The 23,200-nt window shown below is 39.4% G+C and overlaps 1 protein-coding gene across 16 annotated transcripts in view; it reads left to right on the forward strand.

Annotated features, from left to right (window-relative positions):
- ZBTB20 (zinc finger and BTB domain containing 20) overlaps positions 1 to 23,200 on the forward strand; it is a 475,348-nt gene that overhangs the window by 233,355 nt on the left and 218,793 nt on the right. For 2 of the 16 annotated variants that reach the window (XM_051779646.1, XM_051779652.1), the window contains one exon: positions 8,627 to 8,756. The exons of the other annotated variants lie outside the window; for them this stretch is intronic. The gene's annotated coding sequence lies outside the window, so the exon portion shown is untranslated. The remainder of the gene's footprint in view (positions 1 to 8,626; positions 8,757 to 23,200) is intronic. 16 annotated transcript variants of the gene reach the window in all.

Raw genomic sequence — 23,200 nt, forward strand, 5'->3', positions numbered from 1 at the left:
ATGGCAAAGAGGAATTCTATGGCTGCAAGCAGAGGAATATAAGAGGTATAGTAGCTTTCCTGTGAGAAGAATATGAGAATATTCACTGACAGAGGAACTATGAGGAACAATTATCCCAAGCTGTGTCTTTGACAATGCTGTCAGATTTTCCACTTCCATGAGCACAGCTGGGCATGTGGTGCCAGGGTGAGAAATTCCACAGTGGCTGGAGGCAGAGTGCACTGGGTGCTGGCCTGGCTGGCAGTGTTGAAGTCAGGAGTTGGAGCTGGAAAGAAAAGAAAGATGACTTTCTACAGCTTTGAGACTGTAAGGGAAAAAAAACCCACTAAAAAACCCAGTTTGGAATGTAAGGGAAGTGTCTTTGAAAGAGGCCCCTTCCCAGACTGCTGGTCCTCAGAGGCTGATTCTGATCTTGAGGTTCAGGTTCTTAATATATCTGTACTGCCTGCTAAGACATTTTCTCCTCTACTTCCAATTAAAGATTTGATATTGTGCAAATTTTCAGCTTACTTATGTATCATTTGAAAGCTTAGTGGTTGGTTTATTTATTTATTGTATTTTCTGTATCACTGGTACTTTAGGGGTTTTTTGTGTTTTGGGTTTGTTATGTTGGGGTTTGGGGTTTTTTTAGTGGGGGAGGGTGGTTTGATGTGGTTGGTTTTTTGTAATCAAAGTATTTGCCCCATGTTATCCAACTGAATCTGGGAGCTCTGGAAGATAAGGAAATGATGCAGGTCATACTCTGGTGGACACTGAGGTCTGAGGTCCGTTTGGATGTAATTTTAACCGCACCCGGTTTCATTGGGGTCACCCAAGGATGTTGACCCTCTGACTTAAAAGTATAACAGTGTATTAGCTAGACTTCAAAGTGATAAGTTGGTTGCATCCAGAAAGGCAAAGAGTTGAAGAGGTTCTGAACAATCAAGAGGAGACAGTGAATTTCCTCATTTGCTAGTGCTCCAGGGGCTAGAGGTTGTTTCTTTTGTATACATCTCGTTTTGTGTGTTGTTTGAAATTGAAAAAGGTATAGCTATAGTTACACCTTCCGTTTTGAGCACTATGTGCTGTTCTTCATAACTTGTAGGATTTCTAGCTGTTTAGGAACAGTTTACTGAACACTTGAGTTTGATAATCTTTGGGACTCCATCTAAAAGATTACTTCTTAAATTATCATATAGATTGCTTGTTACATCAGATTGCCTTGACTTTTACCTACTGCCTTGTCTTAGTGTTTGGAAGGAATGGTGTCTTTTATCGTTCTTTCTATGAGTTGTTTCATAGAGCTGTTCCCTGGCCTACCTTTTTAATGTTTTCTAATTTCTCTGTTGAAAACTTGGGAATTATGGATAATTCCCCTATCAGGCAGACAGCTCAAATAATGGACCCCAAAATGTAGGCTGTTAATTATTTTTCAGTACAACGGCAATGTAATGTGTGACAACGGAGCTTTTTGGTAGCAAGTGAAATAGTTTTGGACATACTGAAGACTAGAGTGATTAGCACTTAAATAACACCACGCTTCTGAGGATATCAAAGCACTTCATAGCATTTAATGAAGGAGGCTTTCCTTACATACCCAAAGGATGTACTTCACTGCCTCTAGCTCTCCTCATAGGGAAGAGAGGAAACTGGTTCAGGGAGAGGTGAGGGACAAGGCAAAGTTATAATTAGCGGCTATACTGTCTGATGATGATCTCAGTCAAACACACACCAAAAGACTGCATTTTAGTGCTCTGCATGAACCCTAGAGTGTCCCATTCCCAGCAGGGAATTTCTGCAGCAGATACTGTCTTACTGGGCTCCACACAACCTGACAGGAAGGTGGCTCTTAGGGGAGAAAGCACTACTGCAGGCTCATGCAATGGCTAAAGAGAGAAGGGAGAATATGAACACCTTGTAAAACCATGGGTGGATAGCTGGTTATGGACAGAGAGGTTGGAGGAATGCAAGAGCAAGGGAGAAAGTAAATGAGACAGTGCATGTTTGAGGGGGAGAATTAGTGCATACGTGAGCCCAAGAAATAATGGGCAAAGGAGAGAAAAATATGGAATACAATCATATTTGCTTTCAGCTACTGAAACACAGAAACTCATTTGGTTTCCTGTGTAATCAGCACTGAAAAAACAGGTGTTTTTGTTGTTAATGCTCAACTCTGAAAAACCAAGTTCTCTACCTGTTTTGCAATACCTTTGATCTGGACACATATAACATGTAACATATATCACCATGTGGTGGCCTAACAGGATTATTTTGGGATAATGGTCAACTTGAATTTTTTAGCCTTTATGTGGAAAAGGTTGAGGCCATTGACTCATGGTTGCTCTGGCTAATTGTTTTAGTAACTTAAGAGTACTATATTGTGAAAATCTTCTCTGTGCTCAGCCTATCCATGAGAAAAGGATATCAGACCCCAAAGTCAGTCCTAAATTCCTTTGTAAATAGGTACAAGTGTTCTGCTGTGATGTTTTTCCTTGATTATTACAGTAAATATGAACTTTAAGTTGTATCAAGTCTGAATGTGTTGGGTTTTTCTTTTTTACTTTTGCTTCAGCAGTATTTTTAGATTCATGAAGGACCTAAAAGAGATTTGTTTTTAAATTTTGAGAGAAACTCCCCCTAGGCATAGACATACAGGATTAAATTTGCTTTCTGGGCATTAACATAGCCTTAAAGCAGGCAAAGTGGGCATTGAGGGTGATAGCTGTGCTTGACTTTTAGGATTGATTTTGCTATATTAGACAAGCTACCTTTTAAATTCAGCGTTCTGGTCTTAGGAATAGTCAGGGAAGAAGGCAGATATCTTCTGACATATATGTGTGTGTGACATTTAAAAATTGTCTTACTTGAAAAATACCATCACAGTTACAATTTATTCACTGCTGAAGCATACATACAGTTGAGAAAGGTCTGTGCTGATTAATGAGACAATTATACACATTAATACCAGAGTATAATCAGACCTCATACTTTTAAGACACCAACATAAAGACACAAATACATTTTTGAAAAGCTTTATGCTATCTGTAGTTGTCATTGGCTAGCTTGGCTGAGATGTGCATAATGATAATTAGACTTAATAGTACTAAAGCACTGTCACTCAAGTCCCATGCATTACCAATTAAGAAAACAAAACACCAATGATTTGAAAGATTTAACCAAGCTCATGATGGAATTTTCTGGTTGGCAGATGACACAGGAGTGCCACCATTCAGACCCGTGCCATGAGTTCTCAGCTGTTGTGTCCTGGATCCTGAATCCAGGTGCAACATGAAAAGTCTGTAACCAAAAAATGTTATCCTGTTTTAGGGATCCATATTTTGTAGCATCCTGGATACATTTCCCTGCTCTTTTTGAAAACTGTGGCTCTCTTTTAGATGTAGGACTCTGACATAAGATGATGCTAATGTGAAATAATGAGAGTTTTACAGAGGGTTGACTATGAGCAAACAAATATACATTGAAGTCCCACTACTGCAATCAGCCAGCAAAAGGGTACCTATGAAAACTCACGTTTACTGTATAAAACACATTTTCAGGCAGAATAATAATATGTTTCTTTAATTTTTCCTGTGGTAGAAGTGTGGTCCTTGGCCTAGTTTCATATTGTCTCTGTGCTGCGAAATGGATTAACCTTGAGCATGTAGCATTTGCAGCTGAGTTTGAAGGCAGTCTCATCTAACGCTGAAGAACCCTAGTGTTTCTCATCTAAGGGATTCTTGTGCACAAGTTTTGTGTTTAGTTCTGAATATCAGGTTGTACCACCATTCTTGGCTTTAGCACACCTCCATAGCTCCTCACCAGTTCTTGAGAGGCCTTTTGGCTGTATTTTTTATTATTTGTATTTATTATTTTCAGTCTTCTTGCAGTTTTCTTTTTAAACAGTAGACAGAGCAGACTCACTGCTGTTGACTTGGTGACTTGCTTCCCATTTCAGCCCCCACCTGCTTAAAAAGTTTAGAAGTTGGCAGTATGTCTCCTGGGACTGATGTCTGAGCAATGGACCATTAAAAAGCAAAATGAAATGTAAGACTCCTTTTTGCTCGTGTGTTAGGAGCTCTGGATGCGCAAGTGAACACTTGCTTTGCTGATCACTGAACCTCAGGAAGGGAGAAAAGAGAAGGACTCCTTTTCAAAACAAAATGGCCTACTGGAAGTCAAAACCGCATCTTGCTTTCTGTATTAGCTAGTAAGACTACAAGCAAAAATAGCTTTTTTTTGTTCTTCATAAAAATACATTGAAATGTCAGGAAGAAACTAAGTAGTTTAGTGAGGAGTGAGTGCAGGCTATGGATTTTATTTTGGTTTTATTATCAACTCACTGTGTGACTTTGATCATGTGTCTTAGTTTTCCCCTGCATTAAGTGAAGACTGGAAAAATGTGTACTGTAGTTTTTGATGTTACACTTTATTTATATAGATTCCAAGAGCCCCTGCAGTGGTTTAGGTGCTGTCCGCCTGTTATGGAAGTGCCACGTAGACTTCAACAACTTAGTTTAGCTAAACTCTGACAGGTAGAAACTTCGTTATGTTAACTTTCCCCACAGCTAGCTTCTCCCATCAAAAGCAAACCTCTCCTTTAAGCCTCCATGAAGTAACAGCACATTTCTGGATATCTGAAAAGGCTCAGATGTAGTGGAATGAAATTATTAATGATGTATTCCCTCACAGCAAACAGATTTTGGTCTCCTGTAATTAAGCAATACAGAAGTAGTACTTGTCACCTTCCCATTAGAAAAAGTTAAAATAACCACCACACAGTGTTAGGCAGTTTTCTCCAAAATTAAAGTTTTATTGTTGAATCCTTGCAAGTCTTATATTAACAAAAACATATGTTTTATTTTCTTAGATGTTAGTACAGCTTTTTGTTTGCATTTAAATGTTCTTGTGGAGTGTTTATACCAGTCCCAAGGAAGAACATTGTTCACACATGAAAATCTGTAAATGAAACCAACTTGAAACAAGAGTAAAGCCAGGACATCTGTTTTAATATCCCAGAGAGTAAACCAGCTGTGTGTATATATATAATATATACATGCTAGTAGTAGATGTTAAATTAGATTTTAAGAATTTGTTTCAGCTTAATAGCCTAAAATGTTATTAGTAACATAGATAAGGAAATTACTTAATGAAAAATATATGATTTTTAACCTGACAGTGTCCCTCTTAATTAAGTTATGAGATCCTTAGATGAATGATGTTATAAAAGTGCAGTGTGTAGCTTCTATTATTTATAAGACAATGCCAAAGAGCTAGCTCAAACCAATTAAAGCAAGGAAAATCTCATTGAAACTTGCCATTCTGAGCAAGTGAATGCTGAATATTTCTAGAGAATTCATACAGTTTTAGCATCTCAAACATACTACCCAGTTAGTTCTTTTTGATGCAGGAATTGCACATTTTGGGAAAATAATGATAATAATAATAAATTAATGAAAAGTATGATTTTCACAGGTTTTGAAATGTGAACAAAAATCTAAGTATTTTAGTAGCGGTGATCAATAAAATTTAAATTAGAAGTCCTGGTATCCTCACCTATCTTACAAAGTCAGCCCTCCAGTGAAATTTTTGGGGTTTTTATAAAAATCCTCAAATATTCCTATTAGGCAGCTAATTGAGTTCTGCTGTTAAAGACCCCTATGAGGCTTATTTCTACTTGCCTGAAGCTGGTCCAGGTTTATCCACCCTTCAGCACAGCAAGCAGTATAGACCCACAGACCTTTAATCTACAGGTCTCCTAACAGCGACAGCAAAAAATTTTAGTATTTAGCTGTAGTCAGGCGTGTGAGCACTCTAAGTTCAATGCAGGGCTGAGGAGGGATGATGGATGATGCACAGCAGGGCCGAGCTGGCACAGGGCACCGCTGAATCATTTCCGTCCCTCACTGTGAGGACCAGGGAGGCCAATATTAGCAACTCACTCGGCGTCCCAACTGTAAGCTCAGCTCAGCCCAGTTGTGCAGTAAAACAGTAGGATCCTGGAGAGGGTTTGTGATCTCCAACTTGTGAATTGCTTTTGGAGGTCCTGTAACTCATATCTTTCTTCGTCTGTGGAATGTGTCTTGTGGCTTTCAACTGTGTAGAGGTTAGGTGTGGTGCATGGCTTTAAAGGCAGGAAGGTTAGTTGCTCTTGATCTAAGAGAATTAAAAGGGTAAATATTGGGTTTGTTGGTGGTTAACTTATCGTTAGTGATTTTTTACTACTACCAGTTACTTTATCAATTAGGTACTTTAGTTATTAAATTATCTACAATTTAAGCAAATAAGAAATCTGAAATCCCAGATATATGGAAATAAATGTGTTCTTTCTGGGTCTGTGGGTTTATCCTAAATATCCAAATCATTGAGTTACAATTGATTAATATCTCTGACTTTATCTTTCCCGTGCTTACCACTCTTGAGGGCTGTAAAAATCATAAATTACGTGGAATTTCAATCAAACTGTATGCAGCACAAGCAGGCTATAGAGAACTTGTAACATCTTTGAAACTTTTTTTCTACTCTGCCTTCAGAAAAATCCTAAGCAACACAAATAATGAAGTAGTCAATTTTAAAGGCTTGATTCTGGGAATATTGTTGAAGCAGTCAAAATATGAAATTGCTAAGCAGATCTTTAAGAAAATACATGTAATATCTTAACATGATTATAATTTTAAGCTAGTTTTCTATAGTGGTTCAAGCTATAACCCCTAGAACTGATAGACTATAATCATGTCTTATACTGATCATGCTTGGCATGGAAAATGAACGTTCACAAGGCTTCGGCTTAGATTAACCATGCACCACAGATGTGTTCAATGAGCCTGTTTCCTGTTTTGCTGTATAAGCCCCCCCCAATCCAATCCTTTAGAGACATTTTTATCTGCTAATAAGCATAATTGCAGTCATTCCTGCTGTCATTTATAAAATTATAAGACATTTATTTAGTCAGTTGTGGTGCTTAAGGCTGCTAAGTTTCCCTGACCAGAACTGAAGCTCTGCTGGCAAATGTTTCTTTAAGACTTCAGTGGTACACCTGGTCTCCATGTTCTTTCTCCAATAGCTCTGTGATGGGCCATTTACTATGTAGAGGTTTGCACCAGATAAGTAAAATGCTCTGGTTCTCACCTCTGTCCACTTGGTACCATTTGTGGTTGCACAGAGATGATCCAGTTTTCCTCTGAGTCTTTCAGATTGTGAGTGTAGACCCTGAAGCCGGGAAGGTTTCAGCATCTCTGTGAGAACAAAATGCAGGTCCATGGTGATTAAAGCAGAGAAATGGGGTGTGTGATGTCTTGCAAATTGGGTGAGATCGTTTCAGAGGAGTGGAAATGTGCTGTGGAGGCTGCCGTAATTGTCACATCTTACCACAGAAGCATAGAATGGTTTGGGTTGAAATGGTCCTTAAATATCATCTAGTTCTAACTTCCCTGTCATGGACAGGGCACCTTCCACTAGACCAGGGTGCTCAAAGCTCCATCCTCAAGGGAAAGGAGACCATCTTGCAGGTCTTCTGCTGCTCATGGTAGCTTATTGGGCTACATTTAACTTCAGGCATCATTTCTTGTGTAAACCATTTGAACACTTTTTTTTTTTCCCCTTCTGCCATATTTTTAAACTGCAAATAATGAAAACAATTTGAGGAATACATCTGGAGACTGGAATTTCTGTATTTATTCTGATGTTGCATACAAAGTGTCTGCCACTCGGCCCAGTTCCCTGTTTCAAGAGTTGAGTACATCTTCTTAAATCAATAGGAGTTTAGCCATTGACTTGAATTTAAGTAGTTGAAAGGACTCTCATTTTGAGGTATAACTAAAAGTTTCAGAGAAAGCACATCTGTTAGCCAGACATTGCTTCAAAATCCTGAATTTAGTAGAAAGTTTTAAAGGCTTTGTGGGAAATAATGGACTGCTCTGGGGAACTGCAGAGTATTCAGATTAATCATCTAGACAGAAGTTTGTGGGTTTAGGGACTCTTCAGTATAGAAGTGCTGGAATCATGAGCTAAACATTATGGTGCATCACTTGGTTCTACTAAAAAAGTATATCATCCTTTTAACTTGTGAAATCCTACTGTATAAAGATCTGCCAAAGTAAAATAGTTCAGGCGGGGCAACACTGGTAAAAACTGTGACTGTTACTAATTTCACCCTCACTGGTGTTTGTTCCATGCAACTGCTGTTTCTTCTTCCTTATTCATATTATAGTTGATTTTTATTTTTTTTTTTGTTTATCCACATGAATAGACAAGCTCGTGAAATGGTCTCAAGCAACAAACAGCTTTGGAAGTCAGACAAAGTGAACTAATCTCCAGTTTATAAACGTATGGGGATGCTGAAAGGACAAATGCTTCAGCAAGCAACTTTAAAGAGGAATTGGGATGTAGAGTTTCCGAAGGAAAGGAATTGGAGGTGACAGAACACAATACAGCCTGAGCATAATGACACATTGAGTAGAGAAATTTAATTACATAAAGAGGGATAATAGATGAATCAACTAGAAAAACCAGAGAGAGCAGGGAGAAAAGAAAAAGAAAAGAACCATCTGACCGTAGGAAAAGAAAATAGAGAACTTTGCAGTATCTTACTAACCAGCCTTTGAAATTGAAGAGGGTATATGAAATTTTTAAAAACTCATTTGTTTCTTAGGCTGCCAGGGGAAGGAGACTGCAAGGGAAGAAGTGACTCTGCTCTCATATGGCTCAAACTGCTTCAAAAGTCTTCCCGGTGTGATAAATAGTGCAAACTCCTTTGTGATCTCTGGATGAAAGTCACGATAGTAAGTCCAAAAAATCATTCAAAGGCCAAGTTCAGCAATCCTCAGCCCTGATTCAGGCAAAACTGCCATTGTTTCACACATGAGTGTCTGGAAAACAGAGGATACAGGGGCACTGAGCCAACTGTTCTTTTTTTTTCTTCGTCTTCCTTTTTTTTTTTAATTTATTGTAAGAAAAAAAAAGGCTGAACGGCTTTTCGGAGTGGAGAAAACTGTGAGAAAGGGAGGGGGCCACCCACTTGTGGTGGCCTGTCAAAGCTGAGCAGATCCTCCACTTCTTCCGTTCCACCTGCCCCCAATCTGCCTTATAGTTTGCATCATTTGAGGCCAGTCTTTCAGCCCAAAAGGAGAGCTTCGCAGAAAGTTATGGGCGAACAGTCTGAATGCAAACTGTTCTGCAAACTTAATTATAGCATTTGCAGTTAAATGCAAACTAGTAGCAAAGCAGTGGGAAGAACTGGGTGCTCAGCAGAGAGAGGCCAGGTACAAATGCTTTGATAGTTAAATGGATTCAAATTTGAATTAGACACCTTTTTAGCATCTTAGAAGAAACAGTCTCACCTCTGGTTCAGGATGTATCTTTTTTTTTCTCTCACTTTTTCCCCGTTGCCTGTGTGTACAATTAAATCATAATCAAAGCAAAGCAAGCAGCTATGGTTCTCCTAAGGGCTATATTAAAATCAGTGAAGCATCTTCGTGATCTATTGTTCTTAAAAATGTTCACACTGAGTCACCTCCTCAGCATCTTCTTCCTGCAGTTCAGGGTAGAATTTCACCTCAGGTTTCACTGATTGTTTGGGAGGCTGTGAAGGGATTATGGCTGCTTTCCTTTTCCTTGGGAGTAAGTTTTCCTAGTTCTGGTAACTTTTACAATTACTGAGTAATAAGAAAGGCAGTTATTTGGGTGCCATTCCTTTTAAGTGTTGAAGCCACTGCGAGTTTGGAAGAGCTCAGCAGAATGCCTAACACATTGCAGAGACAGGCTTCATGCTGTGCTTCACAGGCAGTCTTAACTCAGGCAAACTCATACTGCAGTCAGCTGAGGTTTTCCCTGAGTGAGAAATGAGTTAAAAACTGAGGCAAGATCCTGATCTTTTACCCAGGCACAACTCCAACAACTTTAGAAGAGTTGCTTTTGACTTACAGCATTGTAACAAAGATCAGAATCTGGGCTTCAATAAAGACTTCGGCATTTGGCCCCAGTCCTGTGAAGGCCTTTATTAATTTATTTATTTATTAAAATGGACAATTGCTTTGACTTTAATAACCCTTACCTCAAAGTTCACTTGAAAGAAAACTAATAAGACTTTTTATTGAAAGGGGAAAAAAAAGAGAAGTTTAGCTATGGTCAGCCAGGGTGGGAAATTCCATTGTGGCTGCAAGCCCATGGCAGGTAGAGTGGAATTTAATGAAGGAAACTGCTGTGTTTTTGTGTCTTTCTGTATGTTTTTCCTTTAAAACCAAGAGCTGGGCAGGCTTCCCATTTGACCTGATGTGACCCAAGCAAATTGCTTCTTATATAAAAACAACTGCAGACTTGGAGAATGTGAAAATGCACTGTATCCTTTTTCCAGCTCAGGGAAAATGAAAGCCTGAGAAACAGGACGGCCCTGTCAATACTGGTTGAGCAAAACTATCACTCAAGCCCTATAAAGAGAGATTAGAACAGGCTTCCTTATGCCAGAGGGATTCATTAGAAGTTAGATCTCTTTACGTGTTTTTTTTTAAAGAAACACACCGTCAGTAAGAGAAAAATCCATTTTTCAGATTTTTTTTTTGGTGAAGGGAGGAGAAAAAGAAGTGCTCATAAAAGAGGAGAAAGAGACAGCGAAGGGAAGAAAGAGGTTTTAACTAACACACCCAAATGAAAAGAAATAAATTGATAATTGTTAAAATTCAGGCAAAAAGCCCAACTTTCAGCTTTTGCTGTAACTTGGGAGAGCACAGGCACAGGGATTCAGGGTGTGTCTACTGATATTGTATTCAGATGTGTTGCCTTGGCATGTGTACTGACGGATTTATTTAAAAAACAAAGCAAAAAAAAGAAAGGCATTGTGTGCTCGTGAAATGACTTCATAAAATCCTTCCCTTTATGAATTATTTTGATCACAGGGCTTGTTGTTTAAATTTCTAAAGTAGTGTGCTTTTTTTTTTTAATTGCCTTCTTTTCAGAACTGTCTGTTCTCGAGTTGGCACCTTCCGCATAGCAGCATGCAGAGATTAAAGGAGAGGGGAGGGAGGGGAGGTGTGGAGGCTTTCATCAGACCAAGGGGGTGACGTGGTGCATGAGCAAACTCACATCTTCTGTTGGTCACCCCCAGAACGTATCTCAGCCACTCTTCTCCCTTATAGGCATGTCTAATCTGCAGCGCCTACTCTGAGGAGAGACAAGCAAACACTCGGACTGTCACATGCTGCCATGTTAGAGGAGACAAAATAGACTTTTGTTTGCTGTGTCTTGCTTAAAATGGAGGTGAAGAGCTTCCTACACAGGAAAGCAAGATATGGTAATGCTTTCCAGATTCAGTGAGGCCTACTTTTCCGAAACACAGGTTTTGCTTATGCTCTGTGGGCTTCTGACTGTTGGTGGAGGTTTTTTCCTTCTGTGGCTCGTGAGTGCAGCTGATGGACACGATGAGAACTCCTGGCGTTGCACACTAATCAGGCAACATGTAGAACGAAACTCTTGACTGTTTTGCTCCAGATATGGTGTTAAGGATCTCAAAAGTCAGTAGGAGTTACTTCCACAAGATCAGCATTCACAATCATCATCATTCAGATCCTGTATTTATCCAGAGGTTGCAATGGAATTTTCAGACTAAGCATGAAACCTAGGGTTCAGGAGAGCACGGCTTCACTGGCTATGTCTTCTTTTTATTTGCTGGGGAACATTCACAAGGTCCTTATTATATTTCTTGTTACTTGATAGAGTCTGATGTGAGGTAGTACTTGTGACAGCCCCCCCAGGACTATTTCTGCTTATGTAAAGGAGGAGGTCAGAACAGTACTGCCCTGAAAAGGGCTGTGAGCTTTTTATTGTAAGGTCGTATTTACAACATTAGGATTTCCAAAGAAAGGTGGTATTTCTCTCAGGAATGCTTGTATTTTCAGAAGGTGGTACACCAATTCATGAGCCTGGAGCTGATTTGAGGATGGGATTAATAGATTTGTATTGTATGTATTGGGTTTTCGGGTCTCTTCTCATTGCCCTGTCTACTGAGCAAACAGATGACAGCTGCACATATAAATGGGTGTAAGGTAACAGCAAACAGTGATTCAGGTTTCTAGATTATGTTGGAAAGGATGCTGATTCCATGGGAGCAAAGAATCCTTGTTTGGCTGACTGTGTGCAGTGTTAGAGCTTTGCCTTAGTCTTTAATGGTAAGACCAGTTGTTCCTTGGATACCCAGCCCATGAGCTGGAAGACAGGGATGGTGAGCAGAATGAAGCTCTCATAATCCGAGGAGAAATGTAGTTAGTGAGCTGCTACACCACTTAGACACACATACGTCTGTGGGCCAGATGAAATCCACCCAAGTGTACTGAGTGGGTGTACTGGCTGAAGTGCTCACCGAGCCACTTTTCATCATATATCAGCAGTCCTGGCTGCTGTCCCCTGAGAGGAGAGATCCCAATTGACTGGAGATTGGCCAGTGTGATACCCATCTAGAGGAAGGGTTGGAAGGAGAATCCAGGAAACTACAGGTCTGTCAGTCTGACCTCAGTGCAGGGGAAGGTTATGGATGGAACCAAATCATCTTGAGTACCATCACGTGGCACGTGCAGGACAATTGGAGGATCAGGCCCAACCAACATGGGTTTAGGAAAGGCAGGTCCTGCTCGACCAACCTGATTGCTTTCTATGGCAGGGTGACCCGCCTAGTGGATGAGGGAAGGACTATGTATGTTGTTTACCTGGACTTTAGTAAATTTAACCTTTTACACCGTTTCCTGCAGCATTTTCCTGGAGAGACTGTCCTGACCTGGACAGGTGCACTGTTCATTGGATAAAGAACTGTCTGGATTGCCTGTCCCAGAGAGCGTTGGGGAACGGAGTTACATCCAGCTGGTGGTCAGTCACTAGTGGGATTCCCCAGGGCTCAGTATTGGGTCCAACCCTGTTTATCTTCATCGACAATTCAAGTGTGCCCTCGGTCAGTTTGCAGACAACACCGAGTAGGGCAAGGAATGTTGATCTGCTGGAACGTAAGAAGGCAAGAAGGCTCAACAGAGGGGTCTGGACAGGCTGGATCAGTGGGCTGAGACCAATTGTATGAGGTTCAACAAGCCCAAGTGCCAGGTCCTGCACTTGGGTTACAACAACCCCATGCAGTGCTACAGGCTGGAGGTGGCTGGAAAACTGCCTGGCATAAAAGGATGTGGGGGTGCTGGTTGACAGCAGCCGAATATGAGCCGGCAGTTTGCCCAAGTGGCCAAGAATGCCGAGAGCTTCCTGGCTTGTGTCAGCAATAGCACGGCCAGCAGGACCAGGGAAGCGATTCTCTCCCTGTACACGGCATTGGTGAGGCTACACCTCAAATCCTGTGTTCAGTTTTGGGCCCCTCAATACAACAAAAACTTTGAGATGCTGGAGGGTCTCCAGAGAAGGTCAATGGAGCTGGTGAAGGGTCTGGAGCATGTGTCTTACAAGGAGTGGCTGAGGGAGCTGGGGGTGTTTAGCCTCGAGAAAAGGAGGCTCAGGAGAGAATTTATCACTCTCTACAATAGCCTGAAGGGAGGTTATGGCAAGATGGGGATCAACCTCTCCTCCCAGGTAACAAGCAGCAGGACAAGAAATGGCCTCAAGTTGCACCAAGGGAGGTTTAGATTGGATATTAGGAAAAATTTCTCCACTGAAAGGGCTGTCAAGCCCTGGAACAGGCTGCCCAGGGAAGTGATGGAGTTACCATCCCTGGATGTATTTAAAAGACATGTGTATGTGACACTTGGGGACATGGTTTAGTGGTGAGCTTGGCAGTGCTGCGTTAATGGTTGAACTCAATGATTTTAAAGTCTTTTCCAGTTTAAATAATTCTATGATTTATTTTTTTTTTTTGGAATTTTTCTTCAGGTAGCATAGCTTCCAGGTCCTGGTAGGCTTGTTTTTAACTGTGTACAGGAAAGGTACAAAGAGAAAAATAGTGGAAACCCTATTATCTTATTCTAGAGAATTTTCTTCACAATGTAGAGATACTTTGTTCCCAGAAATTCTTTTCCATAGCCTAATAGATCACTCTGATACAGAGAAATAAGATGTATGTGGAAGTTTTCTGTTTACTTCAGGCCTTTTCCCTTTGCAGATTAGACATCATTCTCATCTCCAGAACTACACTTAATCTATTCATCCAGTAGCAGATGAATTATTTGTTTTACATATGATTTTCTGTTGCTTTTGTAATTTTTTTTTTGTGATCCACTATCCACACAAATATTTTCTAGCCTGGACTCTTTGTGTAACATCTAATGTAAAGTGCAACATACACTTCAACAAAATATTGTGACATTCTTACTGTGTAACTTTGGAGATAATGCCTACTTTAAGAGCTTGTTGGGATATAGAGTAATTTCTGTGAACTGTATATTTTCTTAAAGAAAACGAAATAAGTAATGTGCACTGGTTTTAAGTTAGTCTTAATATTATTTATGGATGTTTAGAAATACATAATTTCAGCAGTAAAATGTAGTGCCTAGCCTGTAAATCAGTCCTTTTGTATCATTTTACTGGACAAAGTATTTGGCAGAGTTAGGAGAACAGTTTAGGTACATGGATGTCTTCCTGAGATTTAAAAGTGAAGCACTGTAAGGTGGCTGTATTTTTGACAATGGACTTTAGGACTGTTTTGAATTCCAGCAAAAGACCTAAGGAAATTACTAAAATGAGGTCAAAGTGCATTTGGCAGGTCATGGAAGAAATCCTTTTGTATGTCAGTTCTTCCAGTTTGGGCGGACTGTCACAGGACCGTGTCATAATATGTCATCTGTTATTCGAGTAAGATAAATTCTCAGCAGCTTTTTTTAGCCCATACTCTCTTATAGATCTCAGAGGGAGTTCTGCCCAAGAAAGAAGCAAGTAGTGCTTCAGATTTTAATGCTGAATTTTTATGTTTCTGGTCTTGACCATGTATGTGACCAGATTTCTGACTGAAAGGCAGGACAAAACAAAGATGTTGCTATATGAAAAGCAGATGAAGGAATTTCTAGTTTAAAAATCCAAAGTAAGGTATCAGCTGGAGATTTGCAGCCCGTTTAGACTATTTCTAATTTGTACAAGCCCATGTGGACCTATTTCTTTCTCATGTAATGGCACACTCAGAACTTTCATTGGCTTCAGTGCAATTATTGTTACAGCTCCAGGAACTTTCCCAATAAGCCTACATCAAAACCCATTTATCTAAGTGGGAATACTTCCATTAACACCTGTATGCCTCAGTCTGGGCTGCATATGCAGGTACCTCTGAGCTGAGTACTATTGAAAACAGTCTGTGTTCTTGTTTAAAAAGGATATAATATAAAAACAGATGTTCTGATCAATAGTACTTTTTTGATGTAAAAAGTACTAACAACATGACAAACTACCAATAAGAATTATAAAAATTACATGATGTGTACTGCAATTTGCAATATATATGGCTCAGAAAGATTTGTTTCTTCTGGAATTTGACAATGTCACTGGTTTTAGGATATCTCAGTTCTGCTGGGAACTGCATTTGTAAATATTGCAATATTTACCTTACGTATGCATTTTATGTTATATATTTGTTATATTTTCAGAGCAGCAATATAAACTCTGGTATTAGTATTTTGAATTTTGGTAGGTTTGTTTACCTGAAAAAATTCTGATGGAACTTATAAACTCTTGTGAATACTTATAACTGCTTACTATTGAAGTGTGTGACTAGTCCTGCAGGACTAAAAATTCAGGGGAATAGCTAACCAGCTGTAAGCTAAGAATATGTGAGTGCATGTTTTCATAATCAGTGTTTTAAATTTTTAAAGAAACTGCACAGGAATCTTATCATCTACTTCAAAAAAACAAGACCTCCTTTTGGAATAAGAAACAAGTGCATTACTAACCTAAAATAGAGAGGGAGAAGTTAGACTGTTGAAACTGCAAAATGGACTGAAATGAGCAAATTGTATTTACCCAGTTTGGAATCTGGCAAGTGCACTTAAAATACTCTTATTTTTCTTTCTTTCTTATTCAGAGAGTTGCAGGATTTGAGCTAGGTCTAAAGTCAAAATAAATATGATGCCTCACTCGAGAAGAACTTACCTCCTTTATTTAAAATTCATATAAAGCATTCAATGGGGTTGAGTGGTATTTTATTTGGTTAAATTAGGGTTTGAGGTTTGTAAAGTTTAAACTTGGTCCCCTTTTGAGAATGATTTAAGACAGGAATGCTATAATCATCCAGTTATATGAGGCTGGAGCAGGTGCTGGGTATGGAAAGATATTTTTTTTTCTCTTTCCATCTCTTCTCTGAAGAACTATTTAATTCTTCTTGCAGGAATCTGTTAAAAGCTTTTCCTAAGGTTTCCCTGTAGGCAGACAATTCACTGCAGAACTCCACAGGCAGTGCCTTTGGATGTACTGGGAGTACCTTGTGCACAGGCTCGTCCTTCTTTTCCAGGTGGAATGAGAAAAACAGGAAAGTATGCTTAGGGATCCTCTCTGTACTTTTCTTTTGAGTGCAGCAGAGGTTGGACAAACTGAAAAGTAGTTTCATTATCCATTTCTTCTAATGGGAATAGCATTACTCTCTGTTGTACTTAAAACAATGAAGGGAATTGGGTTGCTTTCCCTTCTGTGTGAACATTATTAGTGTCCATTATTCCAGTTTCTTTTTTTTGAATATCCAAACAAGCGATAAAAGAAAGCAAAACCACCTTGCAAGTGTTTAACTTATTATAGTTTCTGCTTCTGAATCAAGGCAACTTGAGTTTATCAGGCTAGATGTCCTGTTGTTCAGCAAATAAATTGTGCTGCATTCCTTACTACTTTGTTTGTCTTTGTGACAGGGATCCCCAGATGTCTGAACTTCGACTTTTTTTTAAACTTAGGGTCATGTTCTCTTCTTAGTGCAGATTTCTTCACAATACTTCTGCTAATATTAATGGGATTCACACATAAATCCTATTTGTAGATACAGAGGAAGGGATCCCAAATGTTTTGGTCTTCTCATCTGTGTACTGAGACCGTCATCACATGAGAAGGACAAAAAGAGTACCAGTTTACAGCAGAGGAGTTCCCCCAACACACACCTCCCCTGCAGGAAAAGAGGAGCATGTGTATACAGGAAAAGTCTGACAAGTTTGGTGTGAGTTGGGATTTAAACTTCCTCCAAGCTCTGAAGTTCAGAAATCCAGCATTTGGGTCTAACTCACCACTATTTTGTGAGCTGACAGAGTCAAAGTTGCAGCTAAGGGTAAAAATCCTTCCTGCTTAACTTTGGAAACCTGAAAGTGAGGATTTTAGATTTTTCTCTAAAACAAGTTAAGATAAATGAGCCCTTCCAGAATGTGAATTATTCCCCTCTTTTGATAGTCCTGTTATGATAGGACAGATTCCTCTGTCCTATTAGGGTTAGCAAGGTACCTGGATAAATGCAGACTTTACAGATGGCTACAATAAGTGAGTTGAACACTATCCAATATTGCCACACTTGGATGTGTTTTAAAAAATGATAGCTGGTCTTCATTTCTAATTTGAGCTTTCCAGTTGGGTTTTCCCTGAGCTGATATTGATTGATTGAAATGGACCTTTAACTCAGACAGTGATCAGGCTTAACACAGCATAAGTGTTAATGCAGGGAAATCTTCCCTATTTCCAGAGTGTTTAAATTTTTTTTGTTACCCTTTATTTCCAAATGACTTGGTATCTCAGCTAAATCATTGAAGGGAAGGAGAATATTCTGGGAAGGTATGACAGGAGGCTTGCTTTGGTTTTATACCTTTTCTTGTAGATGAATGCTCTTGACCTCCATTGGAGAGGGAGGACAGGGCTAAGTGGAGCATATGCCCCCATATATCTTCATGTCATTCAGGAGACTTTATGCGTGACACGAATGTACATGTACACCTATCAAGACTTTGAGTCTCCCAAGTACTATGAGTAATTATTTTCATTCCTTTTCTAATAAATAGGTAAGTGGAAACACAAAATTCTCCTATGACATGGTAGCAGAACCCACAAACATATGAATCAAGAACCCAGAGCCTCTTGGTTCAGCTTCAGGTCGTAGTACAGTTCCTCTTACGTACACACACATCATTCCTGCTTGAACTCTTTGATAGGGGCAACTTAACTGTCTGGCCAAGAGATGGAAAAGAATAGTTCTCTCAAAGAAACCCTATATGGATTCCTCTGAGCACTATATGGGACTAGACTGCTAGTGAGACTGTTAAGATATTGATGTGAGAGGAGGGCATATAATTGCTATTCTTCCTGCCCAAACAGCAGGAGCACTGCTTCAATGCTTTCTAGTTGTTTGCAAGTCCCAAGTGTGCAGTGCTGCTACCATGCCAATGAATTGTTTGTTAGTCACTTTATATTGTATATGTAGATGTATTATATATATAGTTTATGTATAAATACATGACAGTATTCAGGTGTACCTACATGCACCCAAAGGAAGCTCTATATTTAGCAGTTTCAATTCAAATGACTTAGTAGTGAAGGTTTGAAGGTAATTGGAATACCCATAGCAGTCCTTCTGTCTTCCCTGTAAAAGGATCGTGCATGTTACATATATCCACTTTGCAAACTTCCTCTTTCCAGACACTTTTAAATAATAGGATCAGGACTGCATTTGTCTTAAAGAAGTGTGGGTGATCTGAGCAGTTATTTCTATGATAATGAAAGCGTGTTTCAGATATAAGAAAGTTTTCTGCTAATCCTGGTTTCTAACAGTGTTGTCTCTGACAATGTTTTCCTTCTGTGGCCTTGAGTAGATCACAGCAGCCCTGTGCCACTGTTTTCCCATTTCAGCCATTGTGAGTCTTGACTAAGTAACATTTAGAAGCATTTTTGCAAATGAAAGCTAGTCGTAGAAATACACGGATAGAAAAGCAAACATTATGATCCTAGACTGTGTTTTCCAAAGGCATTCTGATGCACTTTCCCTGAAACTTCACTCTCTATCAGTGAGCTTTAAAAAGTAGAGACAATATCTGTAGTATTACATTTAGTTTTTATTCATTAAAGGAAGGTTTGAAATACATTATTCTGTTTAGTCCAGCAAGGAGCCCAAAGTTAAGTGATGTGTTATGGGCTGCTTCATGGTGCGAAAGCATATCAGGAGAATATATTCTCTTTTCCTTTTCCAGGTTTTGCATTGTGACCTGACATTTATGTATATTGCATAAAGCAAATGCTGAGTACTACAGCTTTGCTGACTTGGGACTGACAAATATTTTTTGTCCTTTTTACTTGCTTTTTGTCATTTTCTGAGAAGTTAAACATATTGTACTATGCAGCTCTTTCCAGAGAGCACAGAAAGGTTTGGTCATGGACTTTAGGTGAGGCTGCACTATAACTTTTGTTCATGTCCAGCTTTTCAGTACAAAAATAATGTGTACCTGAGTTCAACCAAAATGGTTGTGTCTGCCTGATCATATCCTCTACAGAGCCAAATAATCTAAAGTATGCATGGTTTGATAGACTAAGCATCCAACAAAAGTTCCCATAAATGAGTCATATCTTGCTTCAAGAGTCACATTAGTTGAAATTAATCAGTCTTCCTCTTGCTGGCACTGGAAATTTAAGAAGAAAAGCAAAAGAATTGCTGCAACATAACAATGCCATCCATTGTAAGGCAGTGCCAGCCAGGGATACCAGGCAGCAACCAGCCAGGCCAAATCAGCATTTATTTATTAATTCCAGGAATGTCTCAAATATTTGAGGGCAGTATCCGGACAGAGCAGTGATAGCAGAGTGTTCTGGCATTACAGTTTGTCAAGGCGTTATGGATCTCCTGTTGGGAAGTGTTCACATTGGGGCACTCATTTCATTACACTCGAAATAATTGTCCTTCACGCTGTTCTAGCACGAGTGGCAAAAAACCTTCATGGACAAATAAAGGAAGCAGCACTTCTTCCAGCATCCCTTCTAGAGGCCAACTTCATTTTTCCTTTTACTCTTTTTGAAACTTAGTTTTATATCAAGCAAGGGGTCAAAATTCAAGCATGGTAGTTCAGATGTGCTCACCTAAAAAGTATGTATTGTAATTACTGTGTCCTTGGTCATTCTTAGGCATAAAAGGAATCCATCTTTATTTTTCCTTACTCCCTTGCTGTCCTAGTGCAGTTTTCTCTGCATTTGATTTACAGATTTATTAGATCTTTTGCAAGTACCTCCACTCAGTGTGGAGGTACCTATTCTTTCAAGTGTTGCTCTCCCTTCATTGCCTCTTCTTAACTGACAGTTATTTTCCCATGACAGGTCAAGCTCTCATTTCCTTGATCTCTCTCTTATCTATTTTTTTCCTTCTGTTTTCACGATTTGAAGAAGTTCTTGCCTTATGGATTGAATGCAGACATAACCCAGTGAAATTCTGCAACTTACATTACTGAGGAAGTAAAACCATGCTACTTGGGTAGACTGTTTGAGCCATAAATCTATTGATTTATTCATTTCAATTCCATGGATAAGTGTTTCCTTCTGAACTCTTGAGTTGCATCCAGTCTTTTGCATGAGCAATAGTTTAGATTTCTTTGTACAAGCAAGATGCATACACATCAGTCGGTCCCAACCTTGCAGCATAAATTCACACAGAAAAAAAGAAATTCAATCTAAAGAACAGTAAAATGCAAGGAAAAAAACCCAAGCCTGAAATAGTTTTCAATTCTATTTTATAGATTATCATTCTGCAATCATAGTATTTGAGCATGTCACAGAAGTTCATTAAGAAATGCAGCTAAGATCTGACATGAATATATGGACTTGTTTGGCTTTTGCTTTTTCTCATCCAGCAATAGAATACAGTACTCAACTTACATCCTGCACTTTCATCACCATGCCTTTTCCAATTCTGTTACTGTTCCATCCTGCTTACTCATTTCTCTCAGTTGCTTTCCCTAATTTGCAACTATAGGTCTAGCAGTGTTTCCTAGAGACATGGTTCTCAATTTCTTTAAAGCAACCCTACTGCTCACATATAACCAATATTGTTCTTGTCCATTTCTCATTTATTCAGCCCTGGTGTTAGGCCAGACCTGCTGTTCTTTCAGAAGCAAACGAGTGATGCTCAGTGTAACCCACCTGGCTGCTGAAAATTTGCCTCCTTAATTTTTCTCCACCAAAGACTGATGGAATTCATGGAGTTCCTGGTTTTACATTCTACTCCAAACATTGGTTAAGGATCACTGTTTCCCACTTAACACTAGCCTAGTCTTCTTTGCTGTACTTCTCCCTTTCAACTATAAAGTGCAAAACAAGGTTAAGATTAACTGCTTACCCAACAGCAGTCTGCATTGCCAAGCAAGATACCCAAGATAAACACAGTTTCTTTCAAGTTCACAAACTAACTTGAGATCGTAGCAATGAAGGTATGCTGGGATCAGAGAAGGCAGGTAAATGCAGGGTGGCTGTAGAGCTACCCAAAAATGGTGATTACAGTCTAACGTGGAAAATAGTCCCAGGGAAAATAGTTAAAAATGAGAGCAACTATAGCTTAATATTTTGGGAGTGATGAGGAAACAATTCTTCATTAGTAGACTGTAGCCTCAGTAAAATGTAGAGATGCTTTCTGAATTTATGCTTAGGTCTCGAAAGGCTGTCTTCTTCCCTGTTTTTTAATGTATTAACCATATCGTTACATCTTCAATCAATAAAAGTATGTGTTTTATATATATATGTATACTCATGCACATATATATCACTCCAGTAAATAGCTGTGGAAAGGAGGAAAAACAGTTATAAAAGTAAGCATTCTGAACAAAAAACAAGCTTAGTGTATAACTAAAGGAAACTTTGAAGAAACAGGCCTTCATGAAGGAATAACATTGTTGAAACCATATGTTTTCCATGTACCAGGAGACTGTTTTAATAGTTTACGAATATATTTAACCACAAAAAATCTAAAATTAGTCAGTCTTTTAAAGGGCTAAAGATTGACACAAGTCATTCCAGTTAATGAAGGATTTCTTTTCATCCACATCCAGTGAATAAACTTATGTGACTGAGCAGTAGATGTTTGTGGGGGACTGGTGTGTCTGTGGCTGCTGATTAGAGTTGTATGAAACTCCACTAATTTGAAACTACTAATTTGTAATATTCATTTTCTTCAGATGTTGTGTCTAGTGAGAAGTATGGTGACCTAGACCACAAGTAACCCAAGTTCTTCCCTGCTCTGCTGCTGCTATGCTAAATGCTCTTGAACAAGGCTTTCCTCCTCACTGTACTAGTTTTGCCCTCATAAAATAGGAAATCCCTTTGTAAACTGCTCTGAGGACTGCTTATGAAAGGTGCTGGCTTGAGCTTAGCCAGTCTTTTCTCCTAAAGTCTACTTGAGTTTAGTAGCCCAAAGCAAAACTCAGGTGAGTCTTCAGTGCCTTCAGGGTTGGTGCTGAAGTTGAACAAAACCTTGTATACAGCATGTTTTCACTTTAACAGCTCCAGGGTTAGTCTGAGCTGGGCCCCCCATCGTTAACAGGGCTTGCGAACCTCAGGAAATCCTTCATCATCTGATCTGAATTATGAATTGGCAATGAAATCAACATCTTCTGTTGAGCAGCAAAGGTTTTATGAGTCTATGCAACACTGTCTCCACAAAAGCTTAGCTCTCTTTCGGCAGTGCTCAAATGCCAGCTCTGCTCTGTTGCACACCCTGTTCATTCTCCTCTTCATCCTTAGATGAACTTCATCCCAGATGGCTTCATCCTTAATTGATTCTGTACTATGTATGGCCATAAGTGAGGCATATGTAATGATGTCACCCTCTTCTGTGATGTCACAGGCCTCTGCTGAACATGACCTGGGTTCCTGCCTCCATGATATGGTGTTCTCAAATGCAGCATAGGTTTGGCCTTTCAATCCAACTGGACATCCTCCTCATCATAGCAGTTCTTTTCGTTATGGTTTGAGCTACTTACAGAGAAAACTAAGTCACAGAGCTACCTGTCAATGTCAGTCATTGAATAATGCTTGAGCAAGCTTTCCTGCTAGTTCTGTAGTGGCTCTGTACTTGCTTGACAGGTTTTCATCACAATGGCTCTTCTACTGGGCTTCTACTCTGTAAGGAACTCATCTTTATTCTATGCAGTCCTTGGTAGGAGCAAGCTTAAGAAAAAAGATGTACATAGAAGAAGGGAGGAAAGTGGGTTTGGTCCTCTGTAGGTAGGTCTGCTGCTTTATCAGAAATCTGGACAGGATTTCCTTTTTTCTCCCTCATGATGACAATACAGCAATGCAAAGAAACTTGCAAGAAAAAAAAAGTTTACTAGATTTT

This window comes from Manacus candei, unplaced genomic scaffold, assembly GCF_025592945.1.
Source record: "Manacus candei isolate 608988 ecotype Guabito, Panama unplaced genomic scaffold, ASM2559294v1 h1tg000014l, whole genome shotgun sequence".
NCBI lineage: Eukaryota > Metazoa > Chordata > Aves > Passeriformes > Pipridae > Manacus > Manacus candei.